This window comes from Melospiza melodia, chromosome Z (genome assembly GCF_035770615.1).
Source record: "Melospiza melodia melodia isolate bMelMel2 chromosome Z, bMelMel2.pri, whole genome shotgun sequence".
In the NCBI taxonomy this organism is placed as follows: domain Eukaryota; kingdom Metazoa; phylum Chordata; class Aves; order Passeriformes; family Passerellidae; genus Melospiza; species Melospiza melodia.
This window is the reverse complement of record NC_086226.1, coordinates 68,051,408-68,065,620: the sequence shown is the minus strand read 5'-3', so window position 1 is coordinate 68,065,620 and position 14,213 is coordinate 68,051,408.

Below are 14,213 nucleotides of genomic sequence, written 5' to 3'. Positions count from 1 at the left end.
CCTTCAAGTTTTCTCTAATAATGATAAAAAAATGAAGTTAGTCTAGGCACTTATCATATGCAATTTGAGTTCTATCAACCTCACTCTATATTGATCTGTCAGTTTCTTTATCTGGTTATGACTCTTAGAGGTACAAAATGGAAAGTAAGAAATTATTTGCTATCTTCTCACCCTCTGAAAGCACTGTACTAGTTCCTGTATGCACCTGAAGTGTTTTGAATATTTCACTTAGATACCCCAGTCTTAGGGGGTTGGCACCTGCACAGCACTACAACCCTTAACTCTCCACATGCATCATCCTGCTCAGTAGATAGTTTGAAAGAAACTGCTGACAGCAGCACTTGAGTACCCTGAATATTTATGGGTTTATATGTTTTCATGAATGATTGGCACTTTTAGAGAACTCATCTTTCATTACTATTTGAGAACTGGAAGCCTCTAGCAACCATAGGGAAAGGGACGGCTTTGTGGACTAAATCTTGTTTAGATTTCATTGTTCTACTATTAAGAAGCTGGTTTGAGTGAATTGAACATTTTCTTGCTTGTTTATTTTAACAACGACCTTTGTTCGATTCTCTGGGAACTGAATTCCCATAAATACAAAATCAAGCTTATCTGAGGCAATGAAAATATAAATAAGTCATGCCCAAAATACTTGTAGCAGGATCACTTTGAAGATAATGAATAATTATTTAGTATCCAATGCCCATTCAGTTCTTGGTTCGTGCAGGCAAGACAGCCCTTTACTCTTTCAGCAGTACAGCATAACTGGTTCTTCCAAATACTGTTTTGTTACTACTCCCAGCAGCCTTAAAAAGGCCTGACATCACAACATTGCATCATGTCTCCCTTCCTGTTGCAACTGAATAAGTTCAAGACAGTGCAATATGTCCAGCATGTAAATGATATCCCAGTTCAAGGCTGCCTTATGTAAGTCAAATGTTATAGACAAAAGACTTAAGTGATGAATAGAACAAAATGCTCTCTTGGTACTGGCTTAGGGTTTACCTGTCATCTGCAAAACACAGCTGAATATGAGGATGAAGGTGTTCAATGACTTACATAGTTGCTCAGTCTAGAATTTAGAAGTAGTTTGAGATCATCTCTGTCATTTACATTACTGTATTATTTTAGCAGCAAGGTCAACTATTTGGCTGTCTCTGCTTGAGTAGTAGGTACAACATTTTCTTTCTCAAAAGCAAATTACCCTGAATGTGCTCTCTGAGCCAGAGCCCCAAGTTCATGCATAAGTGAAAGCTGGTGGTAAACACACGGCTCGCTTTCTTTAGTGTATCTGTGAGGCTGCATCAGTAAGGATAACGCTCCATTTGCTCTATTGTATCATCTACTGGCAGATATCTGGTAAGAGTTTGAGATAATGCTTGGAAATATAAAGGACTTAAATAGTGTTGATTCACAGGGAAAGTCACCACTCGTGGGACATTATGCACAGTGGCATCTTTGTTCTCATGTTTGGTTCAGCCTCTTTTAAAAATTATTCTAAAGTTCTTAAACATTAAGGTTAGCTTTTGAGACTATGTACCTGCTAAGGCTTTGAGGTGTTGCAAAGTATAAATGGGATATTATTTAACTTTTGCATTGGATTCCTGACTGTGTTTAAACAAATTTTGGTGGCCATTTTTGTTGCAGTTAAAATACTTACCTGTCAGTTGCCAATTTAAATAATTACATCTGTTCTAATCCTTGAATGTGATGATGATTGTTTAAATGGAAATTAATGGTATGCATATATTCTTTCAGCATCAAAGAAATGGAAAACTGTATTTATCAGCATTTACAGCCACACACTGTACAGTACCTACATACATGGTCTGTTTATAATGGAACACCTTACCTTATATTGATCAGCCATGAATGGGATAGAAGCAAAGCTATGTTGTCAGTTCTATATGGGTGTTGGTATATCTTAATTTTAGATTAGGTTTTTGTGCATATAACAAACCAACCCAACCCTCTGATCCAAATTCTAATTTCTGGTAAAGATTAGAATACCTCTGTATATACTCTTTGCCCTTCAGCTTCTCCCTCCATTTATACTAAAGCTGGATAATGGAAATAAAGATGATGGTATCTAACATGTTTTTTTAAGAAGGAGGCAGAAAGAAAAGTAGCATCTTCATGGTTATGGCCTGCTAACCCTCCCATTATGATTATTACAATGTTTTATGCTTTGGTTACTTCATTAAGCATGTTTGTGGAAAGATTTTATTCTTTGCAGCATCTGAGTCACAGAAGATAATCTCACTGAAATGTAAAAATTCACACTGTACTTCTTTAATGTTGTTTTACTAAAGTGACAGGTGTTACCCCCTTGTTTAGCTTTTTACACAATTGTATTCCTTCCTAATCATTTTGTCCTCCAATACTTAAGCATCGCCATAGTTCTAAAGCATTTGGTTAGCCATTCTGTGATTATCTCTCTCTATTACCCTTGAAGAAAAAGCCACAAAATAACACAATTCCTGTAAAGTGGAGCTAAACCCTTTTGTTCATTTATCACCCTGCATTTGAGAAGGCTGAGAAAAATGGCAGTTCTCATGTAAATTCTGTGCGGGGAGGGTAACATCAGTGATGTCCATGCATGGAATTGTCTTTTGTAATTAGTTTTGTCCACAGTGAAGTACTAAACCTCATTAACACTTTGTTAAATGTGGGGCTCGGAAGAGCAGAATGTCCAGTAATTAGCCAGTGACTTGGACAACTCTGACATAACTTAGCATTTTTTACTGTTCTGCTCATTGTGCTAACCTAATTCACTGACCTTTAATTTGAAACACACTTTATTTTCAGCAAGGAAAACTAGGATATGCATTTCCACCTGGGGACTGGAGAATATTAGGAACACCTGTTGAGCCCAGTGCCTCTCTGATGTGGCCAGGACCTGGAATTGCCCTTGCACCTGTGGTTGTTGCCAGTTGTGGTGAGGTTGCCAGCAGTAAGCTAGGAGAGGGGATTTGCAGGTAAAGAGTAAGGATAGATGAAGGACGCGGTGCCTTGGATTTTGCTTTTTCACACCGAGAATCTACAGAATGGCTGAGAAAATAGAAGCAAGAGTAAGTAAAAAATTCTAAATTACAAAGAAAGTCTGCATGCAGCTGTTCTACACAACTTGCAGTGGCTCTAACAAAAAGGGTGGTTCAGACAGAGCTTCTTTAAAGATTCATTTAACAAAGTAAATTTTTGCTTGAAATTACCCCAGCTGTAAATTCTAGTATGTTCTGCTGTATAGTCCTCTCTTTTAAAGTAAGTGGATTCTTCTCCAGTCTTTATGTTATCTGTATGTTTAATTTTTATGCACATGTGTATATGTAGATGTGTATATATATCCCCATACATATATATATATATACACAAATAAAATGTTCTGTATTTCAGCAGTTTTATAGATTTCTTCCCTCTCTTTTTCCTTCCATATAATGTCACTAGATGTAGCTTAACTTACATTGCAGTCTTCTGAAGCAAGGCCTATATTTATGCTTTTTTTTCCTTCTGTTTCATTATTGTTAAAGAATAGTAGCTACTTTTTAAATAATATCCTGAGTTTTTTCCTCTAAAGGTGTACCTTTTTCAGCCAAATATTCCTTCAAAAATTTATTAATAATATTGATTGATTTTCCTGTAGTTATCCTTCTTTAAATATCCACCTCTCTTCCATAAATAAGCTTTTAAAATGGATTCTACTATATTTGATTATGTGGATATAAAGAATAACTATACATGGACAGTTTTAAGAGAAAATTGTACATCTGCTATGTAAGCCATTTATGCTATTCTAGCTGTATTTCTTTTAAATTCCAAAGATTTTTATAGCTGATTGACTCTCCAGAGAATTCTTCTCATGTAGGTAATTTAGATTTCACAGAGTCTGGGTTTGTTAGGGAAAGGAAAATAGGCAGGGAATATTTACATCAAATATCTATTGTCTTCTCTCCTTTCTCTATCATAAATTGGAAAATATTTTTCTTCCTATGGTTTCTGTCTCTCTTCACTTATTTATTTATTTTTAAAGCCCAGAAAGGAAAAGCAAATATGAGGCATTCTTAAAGAGAAAATGACTCAGATGGCAGAACTGATTGTGAGAGATTATTTTAGTCATGTCTAATTCTGTCTCAGAACAGAAGTATGTATTTTTTGGATTCCTTCAAACTCTGTATTTCTATGTTATCTATGAAAATTTGGAATAACTCAATTTGGTATGTATCTGGTTATAAAATATTATATATAAGCTTATAGAAAAAGAACTGTAAGGTTAAATAATTTGGTTTTATAAGCTGGAGAAATGAAGGTTGAATTTTCTTGTAGAAACATATCTGCTCCCTTACCACCTGTCATAGTTCCTTCCTGAACACTGTGATTGGATTTTAATTAAATTAGTAATTATTTTTTCATTAGAAACTTTAGATCCATTCAAAAGCAGAATAGAAATACCAGAGTATGAATGTGATAGGCTTTAAATTTAGTATTAAAATCAGAAACTGAGTAATCACACCAGGTGGAATTGATAATTTTGAAGTGTTACTATCTCAAAGGCCATAGCACAGGTCAGACAGAGAAACCGTAGCAGACATTGCTGGTGTTCACCTCTCCTTTGTCTGAAAAAATTAGAAATTTCAGGGTGAGCACAGGTGGGCAGCAACTGGAAGAAGCCTATGAATGGACTGAGACAAGGTCTTCTGTTCCTGGCGTCCTGGATTACACCTGTATTTTGGCATCTATTCACAAAGAAAAATAGAGGATAAAATGCCCACAGTATTACACTAAGCTCAGAATAACTTAAAGTCAAAAGCTTCTAAACCCAACATTTGCAAGGGCATCTTCTTACTCTGTCTTTACTAAGAGTATATTATCACAAATCTTAAAAACATTAGAAGACAATGACTTTGACTCTCTGTATTTCATTGAGCATATCTATAATTTCTACTCCTCTCAGATATAAATGCAGCCCTCTAGTTTAATTCCTAGCTTACATCATTGCTCTTTCAAGCTGATTCTTTGAGTAATTCCACCAAAGTGTGCAGCAAGAAATGTCTCACAACAGGACCAGTATAAAATATCACAGTCAGCTTCACTTGTAGCATTTCTGAGCATTCCATTCCATTGCTAAAATACTTCATGTTACAATAAACATGAAGACTGAAGTGCTGTAGCACTCTTGGAAGAGGAGCAGATAAGGGAAGTGAAAGATATTTTCATGGGAAACGCAATGACAGAAAACTGTAGTGAAAGTCGGTATTATAAGAAGAGGCAAATTTACAGCTAAGTGAAAGTGCCTTATGTTCTTGAAAAAGGAAACAAATTTTCTTGAACTCTTTGTTCTCCTCACTGTGAAGAATGCTAGAAGAGGACATGTGAAGTATGAAGGTTCTTGAGCCCATGAGCCTTGGAGGCTCTGTGTTCGTCACACTTCTGACTGTCTCCGCAACAGAAATGTTCCTTCTCTTGCCCTTCAAACACCTGAGTTTTCAACCTGTCATCCCAGATTAAAACATGGGTAGAGACATATAAAATATATATGGACTAAACACTGACAGAAAGACATTTGCACTGGGCTTTCCCAATCACAAGGCATTAAAAAACCCCAACAAAGAACCTCCTGTAGGTGATATAGCCTTCCAAAAAGTAGGGAACTAAGTTATTACACCACCTTACGTACAGTGGCACACTGGTGTACTGTAAAATTTCTTTGCCACTGCAAACAATGATTGGACCTGAATTAATGTGAATACTTTAAAACCCTGGTACCCTGGTCTGATTTAGGTTAAAATTCCATTTGAACACGCACACAAAAAAAAAAAAAAAAAAAAAAAACAACCTAAAAACAAAACAACAAAAAAAGAATGTATAGTGTGACAAAAGAGTCTAATTTAAACCTGGAAATGAAAGGATTTTTTTAAAGAAAATAAACCTTTTAAATTCTAAATTGAAATTCACTTAATACATTATAGTCTCAAAAAGAAAAGGCTGTGCTACTACAGCACATATCTTCAGCACTGAGATAATTGATTAATAATTATATAATTGTATTTTTTCCACAATATGAGTAGTTATCTGAGTCAGTTCCTCTAGGAGACCATAATTTTGAAACAATGTGTTGTACAAGTACTTTAAAAATCTTCTTCAGCCCCTGCTCTTTATCCCCCAACATGCTGAATAAATCTTACAATTCAGGTTTTTTAAAAATTCCTAGATGGCTGTGAAATCTGATGCACCTTGTGAGAAGTCTCATTTCCTTCTGAAAGAAATTATTTTTTCAGCTGCTCTCTGGTTGAACAGATCTATCACTATATATAACTTTGGGGATGGGATAATGTAGTGGGATACTGCTCATGTAATGTTTTCCTAGCTTTTAAAAAGGAATCTCTCTAAAGTAGTGGACACATACAGAAGACTGTTACACTTCCTAATCAAACTAATTGATTAATTAAGTTAATTAATTATTTTGCATTAAGAGATTGCACGAGACTCTTAATTAGCAAAGATATTTCTTTCCCTCTCTGTTTGTGTTGTAATCTTCAACCTTTTCCACTTCTTTGAAAGCTGGGTAGAATTTATAACTGAATCTTGGAAATGAAATGTTTAAGGAAAGTAAAAATATTTGAAAAATTTTCTCCAAACTTGTTTTGAATTTTCTGAAAATGCCAACTATCTTACTTTTAAAATGAGGCGGGGGAATTTAGATCAAGTACTCTAGCTTGATAGGTGACTCTAGCTTGATAGGTAGGTAGGTAGATCGATTGATTGATTTAAATCTCTTTTATTATTCCATGAGGTGAGATACTTATCATCAAGTTTTGCAGTTGAAAGGTAATAGCATAAAATGAAAAAGACTTGTAACCTGCTCAGACTGCTGGTAGTCCATCCAATGGACAGCAATAATGCAGTTTTTACATCCAGATTCAATTATTTTAAGAGAAAAATGCTAAATATCTGCACACAATTTACATGGGACTACAATTGATGTCAGTGAGTGTAAGAAGGTCATTTACAGGTTTGTGGAAGTCAAAATGTGACCATGCACTGTTATAAAACCTGTATCTTTTCATATATTAGTGCTAAAAAGCTGAGATCGGTATAAGATGATTACTTCCTATGCTTATTCTCCTGTTAGTGAAAGGAAGAAAACGCCTCTCAAGAGAGCTCAAAATACACCTGTAAGAATTACAGAATTGATGCCTCTTCTATAGTGATAAATGGTACAATAAATAGTGCAACATTCATTTCTTCTAGGCAGTCAAATCTCTTTGTTTATTTCCTAGAATAATATGTTGACTAATAAGAAACTAGGTCACGTGGTTTCAAAATAGTGGTTCAATTTTGCTGCCAAAATGCAAAATGTTTGTCTCTCTTGTGGTTTACTATGTCTGTAGTTTTCTATAACTACAATTCTAGGTGTACCTGAAAGTAAAATCAGTTACATGGTGTCCTTGAGATTACTTCATACCCGCTTTTCAAAGTAAGAGGTAGGTTCAATACTCAACAAAAACTACAGAAGAAACAATTGGGTGTGTCACTACTGAAGGTTCTGGTGATAGAACAAATCTTATTTCTGAAAATACTGTTCACTAAGGCTCTTATGAGGGCCAGAACTGAGGACTCCCAATCAGAAGGTTGCAGTAATAATGCAAATTTGATTAGTGGCATCAGAACAGTTAATTAAGGTGTTTCAGGTGAAGGAACTATATGAAGATCTGCATACATCTGAGGGAGACAATCTGTACTCCAAATGGTAGAAAAAATTTTGTAAGACTCCTTCAGCTAATCACAGATCAGCTGTCTGAAACAATGCTTGGTTGGTGTTTCTTGTCAACTCTCATCAAAATAGAAATCCTCATCATGCAGTAGGCATTGTGGGAGGTTAGAAACAACAGAGAACCTTTGGTCATGATTTCTATTGTTTTTATTTTAATTTTTAAATTTGAAGGTGAGATATTAAGTTTCGGGAATGCAGAAAATCATAGGAACAACACAGATTCTTAAACCCAAATTCTTAAAATATCAGGAAGGACTTCAGACTTTAAATAAATTAGAAAAAAGTAGCAGAAGGTCAGGTGCTCCAGTTTAAACCAATCAAATTCAATTTCCTGATTTCTTGTTTTATGTCCTTTGAATCATCTTTAATATGACTACATGTATTATTTAAATCACTGCTGATCCCTTCATACCTATGGAATAGGACATTACCTTTTATGGGAGTAAATAAACACAAAGGAATTTCTGTCTTGAGCAGTTTGGAGAGATTTTTGTCCTGCTTAGTCTTTGTTTTGAATTTTTGGGATGATCTCTCTCATGGTTGCTGAAGCAGGTTGCATTTTCAGTTTCTATCCTATCCTATCCTATCCTATCCTATCCTATCCTATCCTATCCTATCCTATCCTATCCTATCCTATCCTATCCTATCCTATCCTATCCTAAATATTACATAATCTAATACAATACCTCTCTTGATTTCATGTTTTGTTGGTTTTTTTGGTACTCTCATTAGCTCTATTTTTAATTGTTGTTCATTTCACCCTGACAATTTTTCTCTCATTCTAGCATTTCATTTTCCAGCAATATTTACATTTTCTGATATTTCATTTTTTCACCTTCCCACAAGGAATCCACAGTGTCCCTTGCCAACTTCTAAATTTTTATGTTTATAAAATCATTTATTATTCATCATTTCACCTTATGTTTTATTTTTCATTCATTTTAATTACAGTATTCTCAATCCTTTTCATTTCTTTCCTCACTTTAATCTTTTATGCAGTCTCTTTAAAGCATTGATTCTTTTTGCACTTTCATTTATTTTTCTGTCAGTTTATCCAGGTACCAACAGTGGTCACTTATTTCTTGAAGTTTGTCAAGTTATTTCTAATCTGCACTTTTTATGACAGTAACAAAATCACAACTGTTTTTAGAAAGTGCGTATGTATTTGTAATTTACACAAGCCTTATATTTACTTCTCACAAAAAACCCCAAAACAACATAGGGCTTAGCATAGCCTTTGTGTCACCAAAGCACATCAGGGATACTATAAAGTAAAACTTCTTTGAAAGATCATTCAGTCAGCTCAAGGGTGTCTGAAGCTATCACAAAAATAGTATTATTTTATCAGAACAGTTTAATGTATCTGTGCTGTCTTTAATTTTTTGCAACCCAGTTGAAAGAAAGTCTTGTCAGTGAAGGCCAGTGCAAAGGTGGTGTTCTGTAACTCTGCCTTTCTGCATCTTCAGCTAGCCCAGTCCCCTCTCCATTTGCTAAAGGGCCCACATTATCCTTCATTTTGCTTTTGTAGTTGGTGTATTTAAGAAGCACATCTTGATCTTCTGGACACCTGTATCCAGCTTTAATTCTAGATGGCCTGGAATTCTTTCTGCTTAATCTGACAAGCTCTTAAGAGTCCTGCAAAGGCTTGGCTCTCTTTCCATCTCCCATCCTTTTCATTCTTAGGTCTGACTCCTTCTCCATCCATGCAGTTCTCTTGCCTGCTTTTCCTGATATTTTGCTCATTGGGATGCATTGTTTTTGAGCCTGAAGGAAGTGATCCTTTTATATAACTCAGCTTTCTTGTACTACCCTTGGACTACCCTTCTCTGTAGGGCTTGTTTCCATGGAGTTCTTCCAAGAAGATATCTGTTACAATCTTAATTTCTGTCCTCCTGCTTTGTCTTCACCTAAAACTGAACTCTACAAAGTCATGGTAGCTACAGCCAAGCTGCTCCCAACCTTCATATCTGCAGCAAGGCCTTCCCTCTTGTTCTGTATGAGGCTGAGCAGCAAATCCTTCTTTGTGGGATCCTCTACGATCTGCAGCAGGAAGTTGTGACCCAGGATTTCCAGGAACCCCCTGAACTGCTTGTGCTTCCCTGCATTGCCTCTCCAGAAGTCTGGCTAGTTAAAGTCACCTAAAAGACCTAGTGCCTCTGACTTTGAGACTGCTTCAAGCAGCTTCTAGATGATTTCCTCCTGGAGGAAGCATGACGGGAGTCACCCTTAACTAGTTTGCCCTTTTATCCTGCTCCATAAGCTCTTGACTTGCTCATAATCCACTCCACAACAGAGCTTGACGCTTATCAAGTGTTGCCTGGAACAGAGAACAACTCCACCACTGCGCCCCCCCGATCTGTCCCTCCTAAACAGTGTGCACCCCTTTGGGCTTCACTGCAGATCTTCACTGAATAATAACCTCATAACAGTCAGATGAGACTAGGGAGTAATTTAGACAATATCTCTGGAAGACAGAAAAGGTGTAAAGAGAAGGTATCAATTAATTCATGAAGGTTGAGCAACTCTTTTCTATGAAAATATAAACCACCTGCATTGTGTATATATATGTACACTGTGAGAGAAAAACATTGAAAAATCTCAGATGTAGTATTACTTGGTACATATTAATAATTTCATTTTTTATTCTTTTGAATTCTAATTTGACAACATAATGTTGTATGAATATAAACCCATGTGTATACACATACATATACACATTTCTTTTTTTGGCCACGTAGTTGCAGAAAATGTGCAATGCGTGTCTGTTCTTGTAAATATTATATCTAATTGCCATATTTAATTTAAACAGTTTCCTGAGTCCATTCTATTCATGAATGTTACAAATTCAAAGTTTCATACACAGGGAGCCATTGGCCAAACTTATGCATATATATGATTTGCAAATAATTTGATCTAGTAACAAACCCCTAAAAGTGCACCAAGATAGAACATTGTGTTGGTTGTACCAGAAGAAAAGGCTAAATTTCCTGCTTTTAATATGGATTCTGATATCGCGTATAATAAAGAATGTGAGCATATGTCACAACATGTGGCTATTAAACTGGCATGGCTGCTTAGGGTAAACAGAGTTAGTCTGGGATGGTTCTAGGAGGGGACCACCAGAGTCAGACAAAAATTGCTTTGGTCAATATGTGTGTCACAGTGTTTCAGGTGGTCACAATGAACATAGCAGCTTATGATCAAAAATGTTACCTGGCTGCAGATTTTCTACCAGAAGCTGCAACCATTTTCTGTTTATATGGAGGCTTTTAAAGAGATGTTTCATCTTCCTTTCCCTCCTCCAGTTTTCTTGTATCCTCTTTAGTTAGAACCTCATACTGTGTCTACAAAAACACCTGTGGAACACACCTAGAGAGATTATTCATGTTAATTTTGCAAGGCCTTCCTTTGGCACTTTTCAAACAGGCAAAATATCTATTATTTCAGAAGTCTAAGGGGATGCTACAGAACTGAGGCTCCATTTCAAAGAAATATTACTAATTTTTTATTTGTTCTGTACCTTGAATTTTGTGTGTAAAACTTGCTAAGCGGCAAAGTGGAACAGACTTGCACCAGCACTGAAAGTAATAGTGGAAATGTATTTGGCATAATAGTAAATTCTACCACAGAGGATTAAACTGGTGGGCTTTAGAATAGGGTGCCAATATGTCCCATTCCCAGTGTCACTGAATAACCTTAAAAATTAAAGACAGAAGTTTCAGATGCCTGGGTCCAGCTACTTGTGTACCTGATATGTGCTACAACGGCATTTGCAAGGAGCTAGAGCCAAAGCTTTTCCTTTGGTTTGAGATGGAAATAACTGAAATTTCCTATTTCCACCTTCCTCCCTACACATATTTGAACTTAGAAATGGAAGCCTGACTATACTTTGAAATTTCATTGCCGAAGCCTAAAATTGTATTGCCATGGCCAGGCTTAAATTTACTTTCTTCTTACCCACTACAAAGACTGCTTCTTACCCAAAATATATTCTGAATCAAGGGAGTTAGTGAGTTTAGTGGAAATCATCCATTAGGTAAAATATCTTGCTTGCAAAAGATGCTTTCAGTAACTGCCACTCCTCTTCTTCTATGAATGCTTTATTTATATATTCATTTTACAAAGTATTCTACAACTAAGTTCCATAAAACTTTTGTCAATAGAATGTAAATTTACTCATTACAATTCTGACAACAAAAAGGCAAGAGAATATAATCTTTTTGTCCACTGAACTAAACTGCAGAATCTTTTTGCATGTGCTTCTCAAATACAGAATATTTACTAACTGAAAATGTGATATTTTCTCTGAACATATGGTAAGTGAATATCAAGAGTGTTAAATAAAGTTAAATTCTATACAACACCTTTGACTTAGCACTTTTGCCCAAATGGGATCAGTGCTGAGACATCCCTAGCTCTGTTTCTCTGTCCTGGCAGTGGTATTTGGGAGACTTGTTCAAAAAAAGTAAATTTGCTCCTTAATTTTCAGTAGGTAATTTCTACAAGGTTGGTTGTTTTTTCTATATAAATATTTCCTGGGAATAAGAAGCTGTATGGGCTCATAACCGTTTTACCTATACCGTAAGTTTTACTGCTCTGTTAATTCCTTCTTGGATGTGTAAGGGGCAGGTAACTCTTCCTGTTACGTGCAGTGGAGAAAGTAAATGTCATAATAACTATCTTTTTCAGGTATGGTTTTATAGTTTATGACACATTTTGATTGTCTCTGTGTTGCCAACTTAATTCTTTCATTATGGTTCTCTTGATAGCACTATATTGCTGTGAAGAACCTGTACTGGAATGACTACAATGACAAAATTAATGAAAAATTGCTACTCCTTATCTTGGGTCAGATTATTCCTGCTGTATGGAAGAGATGGACATCTCTGGTTACATGGGAATCTTTTTCATCTCTTACACCCTGACTAAATGATGGGAACAGAACTGGTTTACAGTTACTTGCGAAGAGGAGGTAAACATATAGACTGACCTTACACTTGGAGTACAGGTGATCCAACTTTTCTTTCTGAATTTTTCACTATGACCTCATGACCTTATGTAATTCTCTTCAGTGTGTCTCCAGTTCATGGTGTTCTGTGAAGCACCTGGAGATCTATGGAGAAATTGTTTTATCACATGTTGTTATCATACTTCAGGAAGATAGGATTTTGTCAGCATGGCATATGAATCAGCTTTCTAAAATGAGTATTAATCTAGAGAAAGAATGGTTTGGGTTTTTTGCAATACACAGAAGAATGCCCATCAATAGTTCTGTACTTTTTTCTTTTCAACAAGCAGAAAAAAAATTTACTGGGAAATGGCATTACCCATGAGAAAATGGATGTTTTTTTAGAAAATGAACTACTGAAGTGATAACTAAGTGTTTGGACGCAATGGCTTATCAACCATTGCATTCTTACATCAGTAAGAAAAAAAATAGCTTCCTTTAAAATAGAAAAAGGACTTTAAGTATAAAAAAGAATTTGTTTTAGATTGTTCTCCTTTTGGCAATTGTCTTCTTAGTTCTCCTCATGGCACTGACTATAATTTCAAATTCATTTTCCCATTCTGCATGTAGGTTTGATACATAAAATTTCGGTCCATGTTGCATTCATCAAGGGTTCACATACTACCCAGTTTAGTTTTTTCCTGCAATAAAGGAGTGATCAGAAAAAGTGACTTGAAGTTGCTCTATGCTGAACAATGCCTTTGACATTCCCGCCAGTCATGCAAAAAAGCTGCTCACAAATTCTTCATTGGGCAGCTGTGGTTCACATGTTGTTCATATGCTATTACTTTTCCCCCAGCATTCAGGCAGTTAAGATAATGATGTTTTCTTATACTACAGAGATGTTGTATTTCCTAGTACAGGTAGCAGCTAGAAGTATTTGCAAACTGCAAAGCAGGTTTTGCCTCCATGAATTCTTGAAATTTACCCTAAGGAAAAAAAAAATTACAGAAACCTAAACTACAGAAAATGATTTTATATTTTGTCTAACTTCCTGATTTCTAACTTACATTTATTATATATTTGCATGCCTATTTGCATGTACACACAGATATGAAGATTCCTACAGACTCATGTGAACATCCTAAGCTGCATAGCTCCCTACATATGGGAAAGAAAACAGTCATATCCCTTTACTCTTCTGCTGTTTTTGTATTACAGAAGCTTGACAACTTCCAAACACAATTTTCTTTCTCTCTTGCTCTCTAATTTTTTACTTCACTGTTCTGCCAGTGAACAGGGGTTCACTGATTGTTTGGTTTTTTGTCACAAAGTTTTTCCTTGGGTATCTGCCAAACCAGTGCTTTTATTCCACAGTGTCACAGACATCTTTTCATAAAAATCCTTTCTTTAGGATTTTCCCCCCTTCTGAGAAGCTGTGGCCTCAGAAACAAATGTAAACAATGGTTATCTGCTGCTGTGGAATGCAACAGG